We start from the raw sequence: 18,470 nt of genomic DNA, 5'->3' as shown, positions 1-18,470 counted from the left end.
GCACTGGCAGCTGGCTTACAGGGCAGCAGAAATACTGCTTTGGCACTTCCTGGGATGCAATCAGCTTGCCTATCTGCCCTATTAGGACAGAGACATCACTTGGGCAAGGGCTTGCATGGCTGTAGATGCCATGAGTGGTGCCCAGTAACAGCCCTGACTTGTTTCTTTGTTCTGAGGAAGAAAAATGTCCTTTCCATCCTCACCTAATTACTTTCTTATGCAGCAGTGGAAAGAATGCTTGTGCCTAAACCTGAAACGAGAAAATTATCAACACCATAAACAAAGCCATAAACTAAGCAGCCAAGGGCCCAGGCAGTGCTCAAACCTAGAGCAGGCAACACTAGAGCAGGGGCCATAAGTGGATTCCTCCTTCCTAGAAGTGCTGGGTCACCCCAGGGAAGAAGACATTTAAAACAGTCCCAGGGGACGACACCCCCACAGGAGCCTGCACTCAGGACCCAACAGTGCTGGGGCTGCAGGAGCCTGTGCCTAGCTAATGGGCCTGAGGAATGAGATATCCAAGCCCAACAGAGCCATCAACGGCCCCCCGACACCTCTTGTAGCCACCCCTGGCTGTGGTGGAGCCTGGCTCAGGGAGCTGGCATCCCTTCTCAAATCAGCTTAGATCCGTGTTTATAGTAACCCCCCAGACCTGGACACTGAGCTCCTTCCAGCCTCACACATGCAAACACTTCTTTGCTTTTGCAGGGACGTGCTGACGCTGTTTGATCTCATGGAAGCACAGCAGCAGAGCAGGGGCAAGCTGAGGGCAGTGGCCCCCAACCCCTCCACCCCAGGGCTGTCTGGTACAAGGGGCTGCAGGCACAGGGGTGCCCCGTGCCTCATTTCATACTTGGCCATCCCCCAAAACAAACCCATTAGAAAAGGGGAAGGGCAGGTTCTGTGGGGAATCCTAGTGCAGGTTGGGCTTCAGCATGTGGCTCAGTGGGGGCTCAGCAGGCAAACACAAAATACCTCATTGCTCAGGAACTTGCACAGGCAGAGTGTGGATGGTTGGCCTGCTTGCTGCCGAGATCAAATCCATGCCTGGGAAGAGAGATCAGCAGTGGAGAGAGGACAGGGCAGTAAGCTGGCAAGCAAGGTTCAACAGCCCAGCCCCCATCAGCAGAGAACACAGGGGTCCTCCGGGGAGGCAGGCTTCAGGAGAGCAGCTCAAAGTGCTGTTTGATGCCTTCACTTCCCTTAATTCTCTGTGTGACCTAGGCAGCAGAGATTGCACCAGAGGAGAGGCCGAGGGCAGACACTATTGCAGCACCTCTCCAAGTCTATGCTTTCCAGGGCTAGGACACCGAGCTGAGTGAGGCAGACCTGGAAGCCAGTTCAGAAAGCAAGAGGCTCATCAGACATTTCAGAGAAGAGGAGCAAAGGTGGCCTGCATTGATGGCATGGCCCTTTTAACCTGCCCTGTCTATGGCAGAAAAGGTCAGGTGCTTGGGCACCTGAGCATCAAAGCCATGGGCCAGAGGCAGGGGGGTTAAGGTGGGCTGTGACCTGGAAAGATGATTATGAGTCGCATCTTCTTTAGCCCTCTCAAAGGACAGGGAAAAGGGCCTCTTAAAGACTGTGCTGATGGGGGGCCCTCTATGCCAGGACCTCTCACACCTCCATTCCCCTGCCCATTGGGTCCCCCCAGCTCTGCACACTTTCCTTGGTGTAGTAGCACCTGGGAGCCATGCTTCCAGGGCCAGTTGGCTCCCAGATGTGGCTCCTGGCATTGGATCCCTTCAATTAATTAGCCCCTTTTCTTCCTTTTCAGAAGGGTTCACAACCCACATGTGCTCCTTCCTCTGCTGCGAGCAGACCCCTAACGCACTGCAGCTGGGGCACATTCCCTGGATTCAGAAGCTGCCTGCAGCTCCCGCAGAGGAAGGAGTGCTCCCCCTGCTCAGGGCTGAAGGGCAAGGGAAGGTTGGCCAGCCCCACTGGCTTAAAAATCTGGGTGTGGAGCCAGCTGTGTAGAGGTACAAGTCACAGCTTCTCTGAAAAGAGCCATCTCACACCAGGAGGGAGAACAGGGCTGCTCTGAGGAGCTGAATAGAGAAAAATTTTGAGGTGGCAGTGATCTCTGGAGAGGATCTCTATAACCATGGGCTGCAGGAAAAGCAGCTTCTGAATTTGCAAACACAGCCAGCAAATCTTCCATGGACAGCATTCCCACCCCTTGCCTTTGCCATGAGATACAAACAGCTCAGCAGCACTCATGGCACCCAGGGAAGCAGACACTCCCACCCAACAGACAAGCCACTCCAGCCAAACACACAACCTGGCCTTCCAGCCACCTATACCCACTCTTGATGCATCCCTCAGAGCTTTGGGGTATATCTCAGCCTCTCCTTGTGAGGAGGCCACCAGCAGGCAGCTGAGGGCTGTGTGGATGGTTTGTTGTCAGAAAACAGAAGAAAAACTTTCCGAGGTTTGCTGGTTTTATTGTTCCTTCTGCTTTCATTCAGCCAGGACCATCTCCAAGGTGGAGGCACAGACCAGGCAATGGGGTGTCCCACAACTGGACTTCTTGATCGCGCTGTTGTCTAAATGTATGTCCAAGCATTACTATGCTGAAAAAGAGGTTACTAGAGGAGACAAAAACATGTTGCTAGGAAGAAGAAACCTGCAGAGCAGGACCATATGGCAGAACCCAAGAGATGGGAGTGCAGAGTGAGGCAGAGAGGAGATTGCGGTGGGCTCCTGCTGTAGAAAGGCCCTGGATGAGCTGGTTGCAGAGCACAGCTGGTTCCTTATTTTTCCATCACACTATTTAGAGCCCCTTCAGCAACTCCTCAGGAGAAAAAAAAAAAACACCTCAGCTAGAATGGGACTCATGCAGAGCTACAGCAACTCAAGAGAATCTGTCCATTTATAATTAATGAAGTCCTGTTTGCAGTGATCCGACTGCAATCTCCCCTCTTCCCAAGAGGCTGATCTGGCCTCTCTGCTTCTTCAGTACCTGTGGCTGGAACTGCATGTGGTGTGGAAAGGGGCCTGGAAACAAGGAAAACCTGAGCATGCCTGAGGAGCAGAGAGGCTGCCCTGACCAGGAAATCCATTCCATCATGCATTCCCTGCAGGAGCAAGCCTGCTCAGGACATCAACCTGATGGGGGGCTTCAACTGCTCCACTCATTAGTCATCTGTCCTCACAAAAACAGGAGAAAAAAGGAAAGAAGGAAGCAGAACCTTTTGCCATTTTTATGGGCTGTAACCCATGAAGAGGGAATACTCCCCTTGTGGTCTGGGCACTGCTAAAAGGAGTGTGGAAAGGGCCCTGATAGTGTGAATTTCCATAACCTTTTCTTCCCCTTTTCACTGGGGTCTCAATGCCAGGAGGCTCTTCCTGAGGCAGACATTGAACATGTGTGTTATGGACTAGAAGGGAACCGGGAAGCAGGAACAGGAGCTTGAGGGTATGCAGGGAGCCTGATGAGATGCTCTCCTCACTGGGAAGTCTCCTGGTACAAAGGCAGTGCTTCCTAAGGAGCCCACAATCTGCAGAAAACATAAGATGCAAACAAGTTGACCTGACCAGGCAATGCCCAGGTTGTGATGAAGAAGCTCTTCCTGAGAAATTCCTCCTACACTGAACTTCTCAACAAGAAGACCAGAAAGAACAAACTTGAATCAAACTTTCAATTCTACAGAGTGTTTGGGATTAAAGTAGTTTCATTTCTGCTTCTGATTCCAAAGCAACCTTTCTAAAAAGCAATGATTCATTTCCTTCAAATTGCTATTCCTTCCTCAAGACCCTCATCTTGTCAGCCCAGGGCATGGGAAACTTGGACTTAAAGTCCTTCAGCCCATCAGTTTTGCATAACAAAGTGTAACTGATGATGGTTGCACAGATCCTGAAATAGGAATGACTGGTGAGGGTGATGTTATATCTGTATATTAGTTTGTTTACTCTGTCATCCTAAAATTGTGGGATCACTCCCATCACAAGATTTTAGGTGCTTTCCTACCAGTTTGCGCATTGCAATGGCTGTGTGAGCAGTGATCTCAGTTTATTACAATGCAATCATTTCAACTGAATGTTTAATAGCTTACTAATAAGTGAATCTTAGGGAAATGCAAAAAGTGGCAATTACTGGTGGCATGTGTTAGAGCTTAAATAGTTAGTCATCACGCAATAGACTAAAGCATTGACACTTTACAGTCCCATTGGGTAATTATTGGGATTAGGCTGAGTACCCAATTTCCCAGCTATGACTTCATAGGCTGGGAATTCAGCTCTCCAGTGACATCACAGCTCCAGAAGTCTCCCTCACTAGTTGCCAGGCTGACTCTACTGTCACCAGCTCTACATACAGGTGTGGCACATAGCCTTAAGAAAGGAACCCAGACTCTTACAGGAAATAAGAATAATGATGAATGAGAATTTAAAAAGGAAATAAATGCAGGACAACTGCAGAGAAGATGAGTAAAGCCCTCTTTTATGCCACACCACATCAGGTCATAATTTTCTGAGAAAAGCAGGGAGCTTGAGATGCAGAAGCATCCACTTCCCACCCAAACAGGAGCCACATCAGGCACAAAAGTCCATAACAGGATTAAAGATTGTGATTGTCTTGGCAGTTGTGACTATCCTGCCTCTCTAGAGTTTGCAGGTCAGGACAAAAGCAGAGACAATGCAAGCCTACCCTCTCTGATGATGACTACCCTTGCCTCCGTACTGAGCTCTGGCATGCCTTCTCAGGCTATGCCTTCCCTCCCTCTCCTTTTCCCCAGTTTCAGCCCATCTGAGCAGGCAAGAAAGCCTTGCACAGCTCAAGGACACAGCAGTGGCAATAGCACAGGTGGCCACCTGCCCTCTCACAAGGCTAGCAAGCTCTGACAGCAGGGGTGGCAGCCAAGGAAGGCAGCTGGCACCATGGAGGTGGAAAAGACCCTCGCCTTCCTCCCTCCCAGAGCCTGGCATCCCTGAGCCAAGGGAAGCACATCCTGGAGGATGGCAGGGCTGAAGAAGGCAGGGATGTTCCTGGGGAACATCCCTGTATCAGCAACATCAGGCCCAAACTGCCTGTTCTGAGGCTGTGCAAGCTAGGCTTGTCTACACATAGCTCTTGCTGCAGAGTAGCAGGAGGAAGGGAGACGGGTAGAGAGCAGGAAAGGTATTTGCATAAGCCAGGAGTGCAATCTGGGAGCAGATGAAAATGAAGCAACAGCACTAGCTAGCCTTATGCTCACTGTAGGGGCCAAGGGGATGCTGAAGGCTCCTCACTGAGCACAGAGCATGGCCAGGGCCACCCTACGTGCAGGAACAAGTGCTCTCTGTGGGGGCTCCTCTCAATGCCACTTTGGTCTCTAGTTCCATGAGGAGATGGGACCAATATGACCCTTGGCTTTCCTCAGTGCTGTCCCTGGCCCTAGTCACCCCGGCCTTGAAACCCACTTTTCAGCAAAGGCAGCTGCTCCTCTGGCAGGTGTTGCCTACCTGGTTGCTCTCGGTCAGGCTCTGTTTCCCTGCAAGCTTGGCCAGATCTGTGGGAGCTATGGAGGGTACGAACATCACTGACGAAAGCTTTAGGCTATGCAAATCACCAAGAGGTCCCAGTGGAGCTAAAATCCTATGTTAGAGCAAGTTTGGGGGCTTAGAGGGGTAGAGTGATAGGCCATCAGCATGGATCTCATCTCTGAGCTTGAAGGCACCATGTGTAGCTAAGGCGGTGTGGTATCAGCATCTTGTGCCCTGCCTCATCCCCACCATCCATAGGTTTCCTGCCAGCCTGCACCCAAGGCTGGTTGTCCTTCCCACACCAGAGAGCTGGTGCCCCTCTCTGGCAGCTCACTGCTGCCACCAGTCTTACCACTGGGACTGTGCTTCTCCCTAGTACATCTTTTGGAAACCAGATCCAGGCCCAATAGCAAGACACCTTCCCCAGCCCGGGGGCAACACCTTTTCAGGCCAAAACTGCATGTGAAGTTTGGCCCAACAAAGCAGCAGCCCCATTTATTTCAGTTCCCGCAGCAATGCAGGGAGGTGCTCTGACCTGCAGTGTCTTCCAGACTACAGAGCTGCTGGAGAGGTTGAGGCAAACCACAGAAAATACCACAGAGGCTGGTGGCCAGCTCTAGCCCTGTGTCTCCTCACCAGGACAGATCCAACCAAGCCCGATGCACCCTAGGGGTGAATCCATGTTACCCATATAACCAGGGCAGCCTCTTCTGCGACAGCTCCAGTGCTGCTAAGCAGAGCCCGAGGGTTGAGGGATCCTCCAGTTTGCCTCCTTTCTTCCTCTCAGTCTGACTCTAGATTACTGTGAACTACAGCTGACCCACAGCTCTCTACGTCACCTGTCCCTGCCCCAGTATCCATATCCTATATGGCACCAGCCCCTTGGCCCCTGCTCAGTTCCAGCCTCCAGCTGGCTTTGGGGCCACTGCTAGAAACATTATAGCACACCTGTTCTTCAGATGAGGGTTTACAGCCAAGGCTAGCACATCTGGATTGTAGAATAGACATTTGGAAGTTTATCAACACGTTTCCAAACAGTCTGGGTATGGCAGAAACTCTGCCACCCCAGCCCAGAAAATGAACTGCCTCTTCCTGATACTAGTGGTCCAGGAAGCTGTGTCAGCAAGGTTCCAGGAGGGAAACTGGGAAGTGAAATACAGTGCCCTTCGCACCCCAGAACCTGCTGATGCAGCTGTACCAAGCCTAGACTACAGCCAAACATCTCCCAGAAACTCCATGTGCTCAGAAAGTTGATTGTGAATCTGCACTATGTGCGTTGGGCGGAGCTCCACCAGCTTGGTCCTGTGCAAAGCTCAGCTGCCTCCAGGGCTTTTGCTCTCACTGAAGTCCTCAGCAGTAGCAGCATCAAGCTGCCACTAATGGGTTTGTCAGCACCAAGCAGATCTGAAGGAGGAACATGGCCCACTGCCCTGCGTTGTTTCACGTGCACAGCCCCTCTCATTGTATTAGTTTCTCAGATGTGCAGCACTCACACCAGTGCTAAAAACAGACCTCCCACGTAAGTATTCAGTAACATACTCTGATTTTGGTCTCTTCCCAGTCATCCCATGCCAAAAGAAACACAGCTGATACTTCGGGGTGTGAGTGACACACAGGCAAGAGACACAGACAAACTGTAAAGCTGATAGAGCAGGAGGTAGCTCTATCCCCAGCGTGCAGGAGAGCTTTGGTAACATAGTGGTGGTCGCTTCCCACAAGGTTTTCAGATGGTCTGGGTCTAAGTTCACAGCAGTTGATTAACAAACCTTTCATCTCCTTCCATTTTGCCCGTCCAGCTGCAGGTGAAGGCAACAGTACTGACTACCATGCTACACTCTCATCAACCCGGAAGAGAAACGACTCTGCTAACCTAGTGGGTGAGTACTGCACAAATATCTACAGGAGCTGGCAAAGGTGGCACAAAAAGAGAAATTTTTTTCAAGCTGTATCAGTCTCCTCACTTCTCTGCAATGCAGCACACTGTACATGTATTTATACCTATTTTACAGGCCTTTGGAGGCTTGGGAAAACCTGGATTTTACCAGCAGGTCTTCCCTCCCTAAGCCACATGCTCTCAGTAATATTAAACTATCTCTTTAGAGTCACAAACTCAAAGTGGTTCCAAGCTCAGAGGATTTTAGTGGAGGAGGCTGGGAAAAGATGAGGGTGAGAAGGCCAAGGGTAAGCCCAAACCTTCAAACACTGTATCTGTAGCAATGGAGATGCAAATACATTTCTATAGTGCTTTGCACTCAGCCAGTTTCTCTGTTGTTATGCATGTTTTAAAAACCTGGGTGCAAAGTGGAAAAGAGACCACCACACACGTGTCCCCTCTGTGTTTACCCATATTCCTTGCTGGGCCCTCTGGCACTAGAGTGAGCCCTGTCACATAGAACTGAGGGCATTCTGTAGAAAATGCCTGAATTAATGTGAGACCTGTACACAGGCCACTGCTTAGGGAGAACAAGCATGTTTAGCTGCTGCTACCACTGAGCACCTATAACATTGTCTGAGGTCCATGCTAGGGCCCAGTTCACTACTGGATACTTCTTCCATGGTACCTGGAGAACCTGCAAAGATGCTAGCAGCAATTCAGGGTGAGAGATATCGCAAGACATGACAGAGAAGAACATGTTGGAAAACAAGGGAAGGGGATTCAAAACATCATTTGGATCTTCCCAAGAAAATTCCCCTCTTGTATCTGGATTTGTCAGTGGGCCCATCTGCCCAGACCATCCCAGATGGTGTATTTTTGACAGAGAAGGCAATGTAGCTTAACATTTCTCAGTAAATTGAGCTGGTCACCTCTAAGCTTACAGGTCACCGAGTCTGCTGTCTCTTCCTCCCCCCCTAGAGCATAAATCTGACCCCCACCCCAGGCCCTTCCTCCCTGAGGCAGGCAGGTCCTCCTTATGACAGCCAGTGCTTTGTTTAGCAGCTCAGCCAACACTTCCTCCCCAGGGAGAGCATAACTCTGTAGAGGCAAAGGTCAAGTGTGCTCTTCCCAACGCTAAGGGTTTGCCTTTGCCACTTAATCCAGCCTGAGATCTCACAGCCAACACAGAGCTTCCCCCAGTGCTGGGAACACAGCCTTTGTGGGCAGAAGAAGGCATGCACCTGGGGCACAGGTACAAGTGCAAATATCTGCCCTTTCCCACAAGCCTTCAGGGCACCAGCAAGAAGGCATCTAGGAAAACAAACCCCCACCAGATACTTCATTGCTATTTTGTGAAATAACCCTGCTCTCACTCCCACCAGTTCAGGCCTAATGCCAAACGCCAGGTGGCTGTTGATGCCTAATTTCCACTAACTTCCACAGTTGCTTTACAGCCCTGCCTCCTATTGGGAAGACTGGAAGTAAGCCAGCTTTACCACTGGAGTGTCCAGAGGCAGCAGCTCAGATGGCTTCCAAAAGCACTCTGCTGTGCCCCAAAGTGCTCCTGTCCTCCAGGGCTCAGCCACAGCCCTGCAAGGAGTGGTGTGGGCAAGGGAGCAGTGAAGTACCCTATCACTCTTGGTTTCACATTGGACGTGAGGAGGAAACAGGCTCCTACTGTCCTCAGCCAGCCATGAGCCTCACAGCCATGGCCAAGCAAGCAGGTTGTCCTGGCAGCATCCCCTGGTGCTCTCCCACATGCTCACAGACTGGTTAAGGTGGGATGGAAACTCTGGAGAGGGGTCCAGCTCCTGCTCAGTCCAGGATGCTCAGAGAGTTACGTTCAGTTGGGTTTTTGAACCTCTCTGAGGATGGAGGCTCCACAGCCTCCCTGGGCAGTCTGCTCCAGCATCCTTCACTCTGATCTGACCTCTAACACAGGTGATCATCCACCACCTTTGCTGTAATGGGTTTGGTGGCCACCAGAGGAGGTGGAGGTGCCACTATTGGATGTGACACCCATGGACCTGCACAATGCTTTTAGCTGCACCTCCTGGCTCCAGTCCCAAGGGGCTCCCTCAACCCCAAGTTACAGGGCTTTGGTCAAGAGGCTAAGCCCAGAGCAGAACAGGAGTGTCTCCCTCATTTGCACTGACCACACAAACACAGTGATAGCAGATCCACCCCTTGCTGCTTCCCCTCATTTCTTGCATTCTGTTCAAGTCAACTGAAGAAGAAGGGGTAGGGGCAGGGAACATCATTTGGCAGGAAGACTTTCTTCTTTCAGAGTTTATTGCCTTCAAGATTTAGGAGGATTAACCCTTACACATAAACACCAGGCTCCCTCATGGCCACCTTCCCCACCAGCCCTGCAGTCAGCATGGATCCACAAGGATCGCAGGCCCACAAGCCTGTTTTCACAGATCTGTACCATTTTACCTCCCAGTGTTTTCTGGTTCTCATTATCTCTGCGGAGTTGATGACACTTAAGACATTTCATTTCCCTGGAGGCTTTTTCTGGCACTTTAAGTCTGACTTATGCAACACACTCTGATCACCCACTCTCACCTCTAGTTTGTTAACAGCTTGGCTGGCCAAGGACCCTTCCCCGCCCACCAGCAAGCTGAATCAAGCTGAACCTCTGTACCCACCGGAGTTAAAGCCTTGGCAGCTTTCTCCTCCTTTCCCTTCCCCTCTCATTCATCGATGGTCATTAATCACAGCAGCCTTTTCCCACAGGGGACCCGCCTCCACAGACCCAAACCTGCCCCTGCAGATGCCAGGCAAATCCCAGGGGCAAACACTGAACAAAGGCAAACCCGATTAGCAGTTGTCATGTAACACTACCAATGACCTTAGCCTGGTCATTAACCCCAGCTGCTGGGAGGGCATCACCAGCTTGGGGTCCCTTCCCAGCCCATCAGCATGTTTCTGTAGGTGAACACAGCCTCTTCCTCAGCCGTGTGACTTCTGTTCTTGCTAGAAACCAGCTCAGAAACACAAGAATTTGGGAACTAAACAGCTCTTAACACTTATCACTGCCTGTCCCCAGAGGCAAATCTAAATCCAAAGTACAGCTACAACACATGTATATCTGTTTGCAACACCTCATTGGAGGAATTAAAAAATGACAATGATACTGTACTCAGGACACGATGACAACTGCTTCCATCCAGCCAAACAAGGCTGGTCCAGCCTACTAAATGGTGCTAGAACTTCAGGCTGGGCATGGTACCAAACATTACAGTGGAGCCCCTCTACACGGCCCCTGGACATCTTTGCATTTGCAGGCCTGGCGACCTTTCCAAGCTTTTCTCCACCATCCTGCTATTTCTTTTCAGTCTGTTTCTTGCTCCTCGTCCACACTGCCTGCACAAGCTATTTTGCAGGAGGAAGGGTCATCTCTCTTGAACTGTCTGCTGTGCCGAATGTGAGGTGGAGTGAACTGCTGCTGCAAGGCAAACCTTTCATGACAGTATTGTACTTGGATGCATCGACCTCACTTGTGTTATGGGAAGGGCCTGTCCTCTGTCCCAGCCAGCCACTGCTATCACATGGAGAGGAAGGTGACAGTGCTATAACCTGGATGCCCCACACATTCCCTCCAAGACCTTTGCTGGGCTCACATCCAGCCAGGCCCACCAGGGAGGCAGATTGAATGAGGGCAGCTGGACAGGAGCCCTGCAAAGCCAGCCAGGCCTCCACATACTGGCCACTGAATTTGCATCCGAAGCCGGTAATAAATGAAGTGAAGGAAAAGTCTGGAACAGTGACCAAGTCTGTTTTGAGTCCTGACTCCAGAGAAGCTGGTGCAGCCTGGCAGGCGATACACAACTCAGCTGTCCCAAACACCATTGCTGAGCTGAAACTTCCTCCAGTGTGAGCCAAGTGTGCCATTCTACCTCCTTGAACTCCTGCAATCTGGTTAAATTGCAGGTAGGGAAAAGAACCTCTGCCCCCCTCCCAAAGCAGACTTTATGCATGCAGGGTGCAAGGGGGGTAGAGTCAAGAGAGCAGCTGCTCAGAGTGGTATGCAATGATTCACCACAGCTGGACAACCCCAGCCCCAAACTCTTAGGCCCCAAGACCCCAGCGACACATCACCTAGAGCACAAGGGTTCCTCAGCTCTCGTCATGCTTGTGAGCTCCCCTCATAACACAGGTGCCCCTTCCTACTCTGCTTGCAGAGCTTGGGCAGGCTCTCTTCCAATTGGATACCATCCAGAGCCTCCACTGAGGTCCAGGGAAGGGAGCAGGAAGTGCTCCAAGGGGCTGGGAGAAGGGACATGGAGGCCGAGGCTCAGGGGTTAGGTGGCCCTGCAAGAACCCAGTACTTGTGGGTGGTGGGGTGAGAGGTACCACGGGGTCAGACTTTTCTATTGCTACAGCTTCAGAGATTGCCCTCTTTCCATCTGCCTTCCCACCATCTGCTGAGGCGACTGCAAGGGAGAGGAGGTTTGCAAGGGTCACTCTTGGGCCAAAGCAGATGGAAAGGACCTGCTGTGAGCATTTTACAAGACATGGGCCAGACAGCTGCAACATGCCCCTCAGCCCTGCTGACAGCTCACTGGATCATCCAGCGCACAGAGTACCAGGGCAAAGGAGCTGGCTCACAACTGCTTGCACTGCCCCGGAGCTCCTTTGCAATGACAAAGGATCTGCAGCAGGACAAAGGAGTGAATTAACAAGCTGTTTAAGTCCTTCACTGGAGGCCTGAACAAACAGATGCTGCCAGGAGCTGGTCTCTCCCCCTCCTGGGGATCATCCTTCAAGTCAGAGACATTTTTCTCAGTGCTCCCTGAGGGGGAAAACCAGCAGAACCTTTGTTTGCTACACAGAGCTGCAGGGACTTCTCCTCCCCCTGTGCCTTTGAACACGCTCCAAATTTCTCAGCTCTGCAGGCCTCCAGACCTGGCCTGCTGCAGACCTAATTAACTCCCTTGTTCATTTATGGTCTTTTGTCACTAAAGCAAGTAATTGGTGCACAGAGGCAGCAGATCCTCGTGTGTGCTCACATGGACCTGACTGCTCCCTCTGGTCTGCTGGGGAAGCTCTCTCCTGCTCACCAAGCGTGCCTGCAGTACCTCTCTGTGGCTAGCTACTTCAGGATCATCTATGGAGAGCACGCTGCCTCCATTTCCAGCAAGCCCCTCAGAACCTTTGCGATCAAAAGACATGAGTCTTTTCAGGATGTGACACCTTTGAATTCAAGCAAGAAAGTTTGTCTGGACCATGGACCGCACCTAACCCCTTCTCCCTTGCTAGCACCAAGACAGCCCTTGGAGTTTCTCATCACTCCCTGTTTGCCTGTTTGCTCATGCACACAGTCATGCTCAGAAGCCTCCAGCTCAGTAGGCAGGCGCAAACACCGGGCCTGGCAGGGATGCTGCCACAGTAGTTTCTCCCTGTGTTGGTACTCACTCAGGTTTGCACACAGCCAGACGGATGTAAGAACATGACCCCACTGCTCTTTTACCACCAACCCCCCTGTGTTCCCCCTTAGCCCTGGCACCACAAGGATAGAGAACAGCAAAGAGTAGCAGGCCCTTTCATAGGGGGATAAGCTGGGCAGGATTATCCCAGGGCTCCTGGACCAAACAGACAGCTCCTCAGCCTTTGGAAAGCTCCCTCACCTTTGTTCCTTGGCCTTGTACGGTTGGGGGAAGGGATCCCAATGAACATGTTTGTGCTATTCTTCTTAATAGGGTGTTGTGTAACACAGAGGGAAGTGACTACACTGGGGACCCCAGCTGAGAACAGAGACTTTAATCCTGCTGTCCAGGGAAAACTTGGAAAAAATACCTACATCTGTTCTGTTGCATTAGGCTCATGGCTCAGAGGCTGACAGCTGACCCTGGCTGCTCATGATGCCAAGGTACAGCCCCTGCCAAACAGTGCCAGGGTAAATTACCATGACTGATTAGAAAGGCAAAAGGCAGCCAGAGAAAACTAGGAAGGGAGCTCTCCCTGAGCAGAAGGGAGAAGGGCACTTTGTCTTCTCCACTGCTGCACTGGCAGAGTGGAAGGAGTAATAGTGGAAGAGACGAGGGCAGAGAATGAGATGTAGGGAGTGGGATGAAAGTGAGGAGGCAGACAAGAAACCACAGCTGCATCCACCTCTCCACAGGGCTCACCAAGGATGAGCTTCAGGAGACAAGCCTCCCCCTCCTCAAACCTGTGCTAGGCTGAAGCCACAGAGGACAAAAGGTGCTCTTGCATCTACAAGCAGCGTTCATGGCTCAAGAAGGGCACAGGGCAGGTGTTGGCCTTGCAGAGCAGTGCACACTCTCCCTGCCATGAGTCTGTCAGCTCTAGGACAAGTAAGAACACAGGTGTGGGCTCCCTGACCCAACACCACAACACAGTTCTTTTTCAGGCTCAGGCTTCGTCATCACCCCACAACCATGTAACAGCTCAGAGAGGTGGAAAAGGAAATTACCCATCCAGGAAACAGAACAACACTACTGAAATTTGCTAACGGCAAACACCTAGACACTTTGGAAACAAGTCAAAGACTTCTCACCATATTTGGTGGAGCTCTACATTGATACACCCACTGGGAACATGGTAGGTGCTGCACTGGGACCACAGGGTAGGATGGAGAGCCCATTCTCTGTGCTCTCTTACAGACACAACATGCTGAGGGTGGTCCTCCACTGATGGGAGGGGATTTTCTGGAAAGCCACTAACTTTTTTTTTTTTTGTGAAGGATATGCCTGCTCCTTACTCAAGCATTAAATTGGTTTAACCCTAAGTAGCACAACATCTATGACAGGATTAAAGCAGATTCTGCCTTCTTCCTGCCTAGAGCCAGCAGCTGCCAAAAACTCCTTCAGGTCAGCATCCAACACAGGACAGTGGCTAGCTTCAAGAGAAACAGAAAGCAAGCTCCCTCCTAACTCCTGTCTGTCAGAGGCAAGCTTTGGCCCTGAAGCAGAAAGGTTAGTTTGCTTTAAATCTTATTTAACCATGGATGTTTTCATTTTCCACATGCATGTCACACTCTTTCATCTGCCCTTAGGAGGACAGGGAGGAAAGCTCATGCTTTCCTCCGTCCATCTGTGGAGCAGATAGTTTTGATTAGTCACGTGCTTGTTGCCTTTCAATATCTGCTGGCTGTCACTTTGACCTTGTACAAAAAGACAAAGGCATCAGGAACTCTGTTGTGGGTTTGCCCCACCTCTTCATGCAATCTTAAACTTCCAGCACTACACTGAGCACTTAAGGGGCAGGGATCCTGCTGAGAAATTCAGCCTTCTGACCCATGAACATTTCTGCACTAGAATCTAAAGATGCCTTTGGGTCCAGCATCACCAGTCCCATGACTCTTTACTACCTTCCTACCCTCTGCTGTTGTTGATCGACCTGGTACCTTTTCCTCTGCTTCTTACACTGCTGGGGAGCAGATCCATAAGGGTCAGAGCCTCAGGCCTGAATTAGCTCCACAGCATCAAATGCATTACACCTCAGTAATGTGTTTGTTATGCAGCTCCTTTGGCACCCTGCCACTTTGCACTTGAACTGAAGCTCAGCCCTGCCCAGGAGGAGAAACCAGAGCGGATGAGGCACAGCAGAGCCAGCTCCTGAACATTCCCAGAGCATCTTCCAAGGACATTTCCAAAAGGCTACTGATAACACCAAAAAGTGTGAGGTTATCTGGCCCAAGCCATCTCTACTGAAAAACAACCTGATGCAAAAGAGTGTCCAAGGCAGGCACTGGCCTGTTCAGGGACCACTTCAGGACAGTTGCCCCCTGAGGGTGGTGAAAATGATCTTTTTTGCCTCCTGCCCCTGGAGCTGCTGCACTGTTCCAGTCATCTATTGCAGCTTATCCAAGCTCAGTCAACTCCCACTCCCCCAGGCTCTCTGGAAAGGTTAGTGGTGCCTGAAGTTAATTTTTAAAAAGTCCATTATGCTATAATGAATCCCAAAAAGAGAACAGCAGCTCTCTCTGTACACCAGCTCAATTCTGCATTCCTGGTTCATGCATTAAAACTTCCTCTCCTCTCACAAACTGATGACTAACCTATGTCTCAAAGCCTGAGAGAACACATCTAATCTGGTAGTGTTACTGCTGTTATTTGTTCATATTAAGCACACTATTCTTACTAAGCTATTTGTGCTGAGTCTCCTGAGAGAGTGCTGCAGGTTAATCATACATATGTAAATCCAACTTCCTTTCATGCACTTTAAATGCGTTGCCTTTTGGAAAACAAAGGGGCAAGGGGGAGTGATGCAAGAGGGACTTGTGGAAAACCAGGGGATGCTTCCTAGATGCTCACTTCTCACACACTCCTATTTGAGGATTAGAAGCACAGTAAGAGAGAATCTGCCAGCTTGTTTGCTAGACTAAGAGGTCTGCTGAACACACACAAAAAAAAACAAACACCAAAAACCACAAACCAAACCAACAAACCCAAACAACTGTAATCCAAACTGCAGGGTTTCAAGAGAGCTGAAGTTGACCACTCTTAAATGGGACCAGCTCAAATCGACTACCGGTCCCCCTCTGGTGGCCAACCAGCCGCAGTCACCTTCTGACGGCAGAACAGGGGCTGCCACATGGCCTCCGGTCCCTGCACCGAGGGAAGCATCTCAAGCATCCCGTAGCCAGGGCAGCACGGCCCTGCTCCGAGGGCTGTCAGGTAGCAAGGCTTCAGAGCACAGAGCTGAGGCAGGGAGCAGGACACATCTAGGCACCAGGGCGGATGTCATGGAAGTCTTCTAAAACTGGGAAGATTCATTACAAGAACAGCCAGCACTGCCCAGTCCCTCCACCTTGACAGCCTTAGGGCTATCTACAACTCAGCCCTTCAATTTTAATAGCAATGCTGTGTAGCACCAGGATGCTTCATCTTGAAACAGTGCCCCATCATGCACGGAGCTATGCAACATCTGGACACACAGAGTCCGTAGGCTCTTTGAGATGGGGAATAAGAAGAAGAAAAAGGACAGAAGACGGACAGGAAGCAAATGAGCAGAAGGAAACAAGACAGCATTGGTCAGCATAGGAAACAGCAGTCAGTGAGGTGCCCTCAATGGCTGAGCACAAAGGCAACCATTCAATATCTTACTAGAAGATACCAAGGCTACATTTTTGTCCTATAATTTTTAGTTTCAACAATGATGACAATTGCTACCAGTGTTTTGCACATTGTTGCCAATATAAAAGGGCCTAGGAGAGAGAAGGCTGAATACCCCTGCTGACTGCTCTAGTCACAGACAAGAAGAGGCTGCCAGTTTCCCTAGGTGGGGGTCTGAGTCTGTTTCAAACCAGCAATAAAGGCCTCTGCAAATCTGAGCTAGCCTCTATACAGCAAACCACTTCTTCAGACAAATCTGAAACCCTCAGAGCTGGTTTCAACCTCCTCCAAGAGGACTGCAGAGAACTGTATTTCTTCACCCACTGTTGTAAAAGCAGCACTATCTCATCTCAAAGCAATCTCACGCTTCAGCTGCTGTAGCACAAGAAAGCCCAAAATGGCTATTCCTTCTGAAGGAGATTTCTAAAATTACTCAGTAAACTGCACGAGTTTACAGGCCTTCAGTATCATGTTTGCATAAATCCCTAAATTAAGAGACATGTATGGGACAACACACAGCTTGTAAGAGAATTGCCTCAAGAGGGAGAGAAGAATTTGGTTTTGGCCACTGCAGAGTCACTACCCCCAAAACCACCTAAACTCACTCTGGCCTTTATGTACCTCAGAGAAAACTCTGAAGCAGCCATCGGACAATTCCAGTTTCTCCATCCCTCACACGGCACAAGAGCTCCGCTTCCTTTGTCTGTATTCATTGCAGCTTTATACCAAGACAGAGAGGCTTGGCTCTTGGCCTCATTCCCCACTTCCAACTCTGTGTACAACTGCCCACGCCTCAACATACTTTGTGGCATGCCATCCGTGCAGAAGGGTAGCTGGAAAAGACTGATCAGGAATTCTGGGTGAACTTCAGCTACAGCTGCTTTTTTTTACTGCAAAAGAAGATAACAAATTATGTCTAAAAATGAACACATTCATGCAGTAACACCTCTCCTCCTACAATCAAGTTTCATGCTCTGGAAAGCAGAGATTAGAGTTTCTCACGCATTCAGTGAAAAAAACCAAGAGTTTAAGAGGAAGATTCTAAAATCTCAGATTCTGCACAGTACAGCTGATGCCAACACAGGCTGAGGTTCTGGTCAGCTTTGCTGTTTCCAATAAGATCTTTTACAGATCCTGTAATCATACATTCAGACTCTTTCTGTGATCACGTGCCAGGTCAGTCAGACACAAGACAGTAGCAGAACAGCCAAAACCATAGAAAATGTAGTAATTCACTATGGGAACCAGGAGTTACAGCCTGGTTCAACTGAACAACTCAGCCATCACACTGTGAAAGCAAGAAGAGATCTTATCTAAACCAAGCATCATTTTCCCATGTAGGTATATGAAGAAATTAATTCTCTGTAGTTCCATGGTTGAGGTAAAGCAGACTAAGCAGAGGAACTGAATGCACAAAAATCCAGTTTCCCAAGCAGCGTATCCTGATACAACTCAGGTCAAGTGGCTGTGTATGGAACCAAGGATCCCAAGGTATCAGGCAACTCTTTGCTATTGCTGGAGACACAAGCTGGGGCATGTAGGATTCCAGCATGAAGTACATGGGCATGATTTCTCTCACAAGCCCAAGTCCATGCCAGGTGCCAGGAAAAATGGAGGCTGTGGAGTCAGCAACAAGTCACTGTCACTACTCCCTCTCCAAGACATCACAAGAAACTGGTGATCAGGATGGGCAGTGTGGGCAGCCACATGATATCATGCATCCTGCAAAGAGAGGCAGAAACTTTAGAACTTACTTCATGCTAAAGTAATCCAGCATGCTGAGCTCTCTCCTTCACACCCAAACAGATAAAGTTTCTGAAAGCTCTAGCCTCAGCTTGGCCCCCCTCCCATGAGTTGTACTGGTCATGGCATGTAAAGACATGTCCACATGGCTTGCTCGCGTATCATTTTGTTCATGCCAGGTCTGCCAGCAAAGTCATCCACCTTTCAGTGCCCTGACCCCAATTCCAGCAGCTCTAGATTCACAACCTCTGATTTCCAGGGAACATTGGAACTTCAGTTTCTGTATTCTTCATAAGGCTCCC

General features: G+C 50.1%; 1 protein-coding gene across 2 annotated transcripts in view; it reads right to left on the bottom strand.

The window, feature by feature from the left end:
* Positions 1–2,432: 2,432 nt before the first annotated feature.
* Positions 2,433–18,470, bottom strand: part of AREL1 (apoptosis resistant E3 ubiquitin protein ligase 1) — a 41,372-nt gene continuing 25,334 nt past the window's right edge. The window contains exon 21 of one of the 2 annotated variants that reach the window (XR_007631525.1): positions 2,433–3,503. The gene's annotated coding sequence lies outside the window, so the exon portion shown is untranslated. The other variant, XR_007631526.1, reaches the window with a different exon arrangement.

Source organism: Myiozetetes cayanensis, unplaced genomic scaffold (assembly GCF_022539395.1).
Source record: "Myiozetetes cayanensis isolate MyiCay16 unplaced genomic scaffold, myiCay2020 scf6-25, whole genome shotgun sequence".
Lineage (NCBI taxonomy): Eukaryota > Metazoa > Chordata > Aves > Passeriformes > Tyrannidae > Myiozetetes > Myiozetetes cayanensis.
Note: the sequence above shows the minus strand (reverse complement) of the source record. Positions and strands in the feature narration are given on the sequence as shown.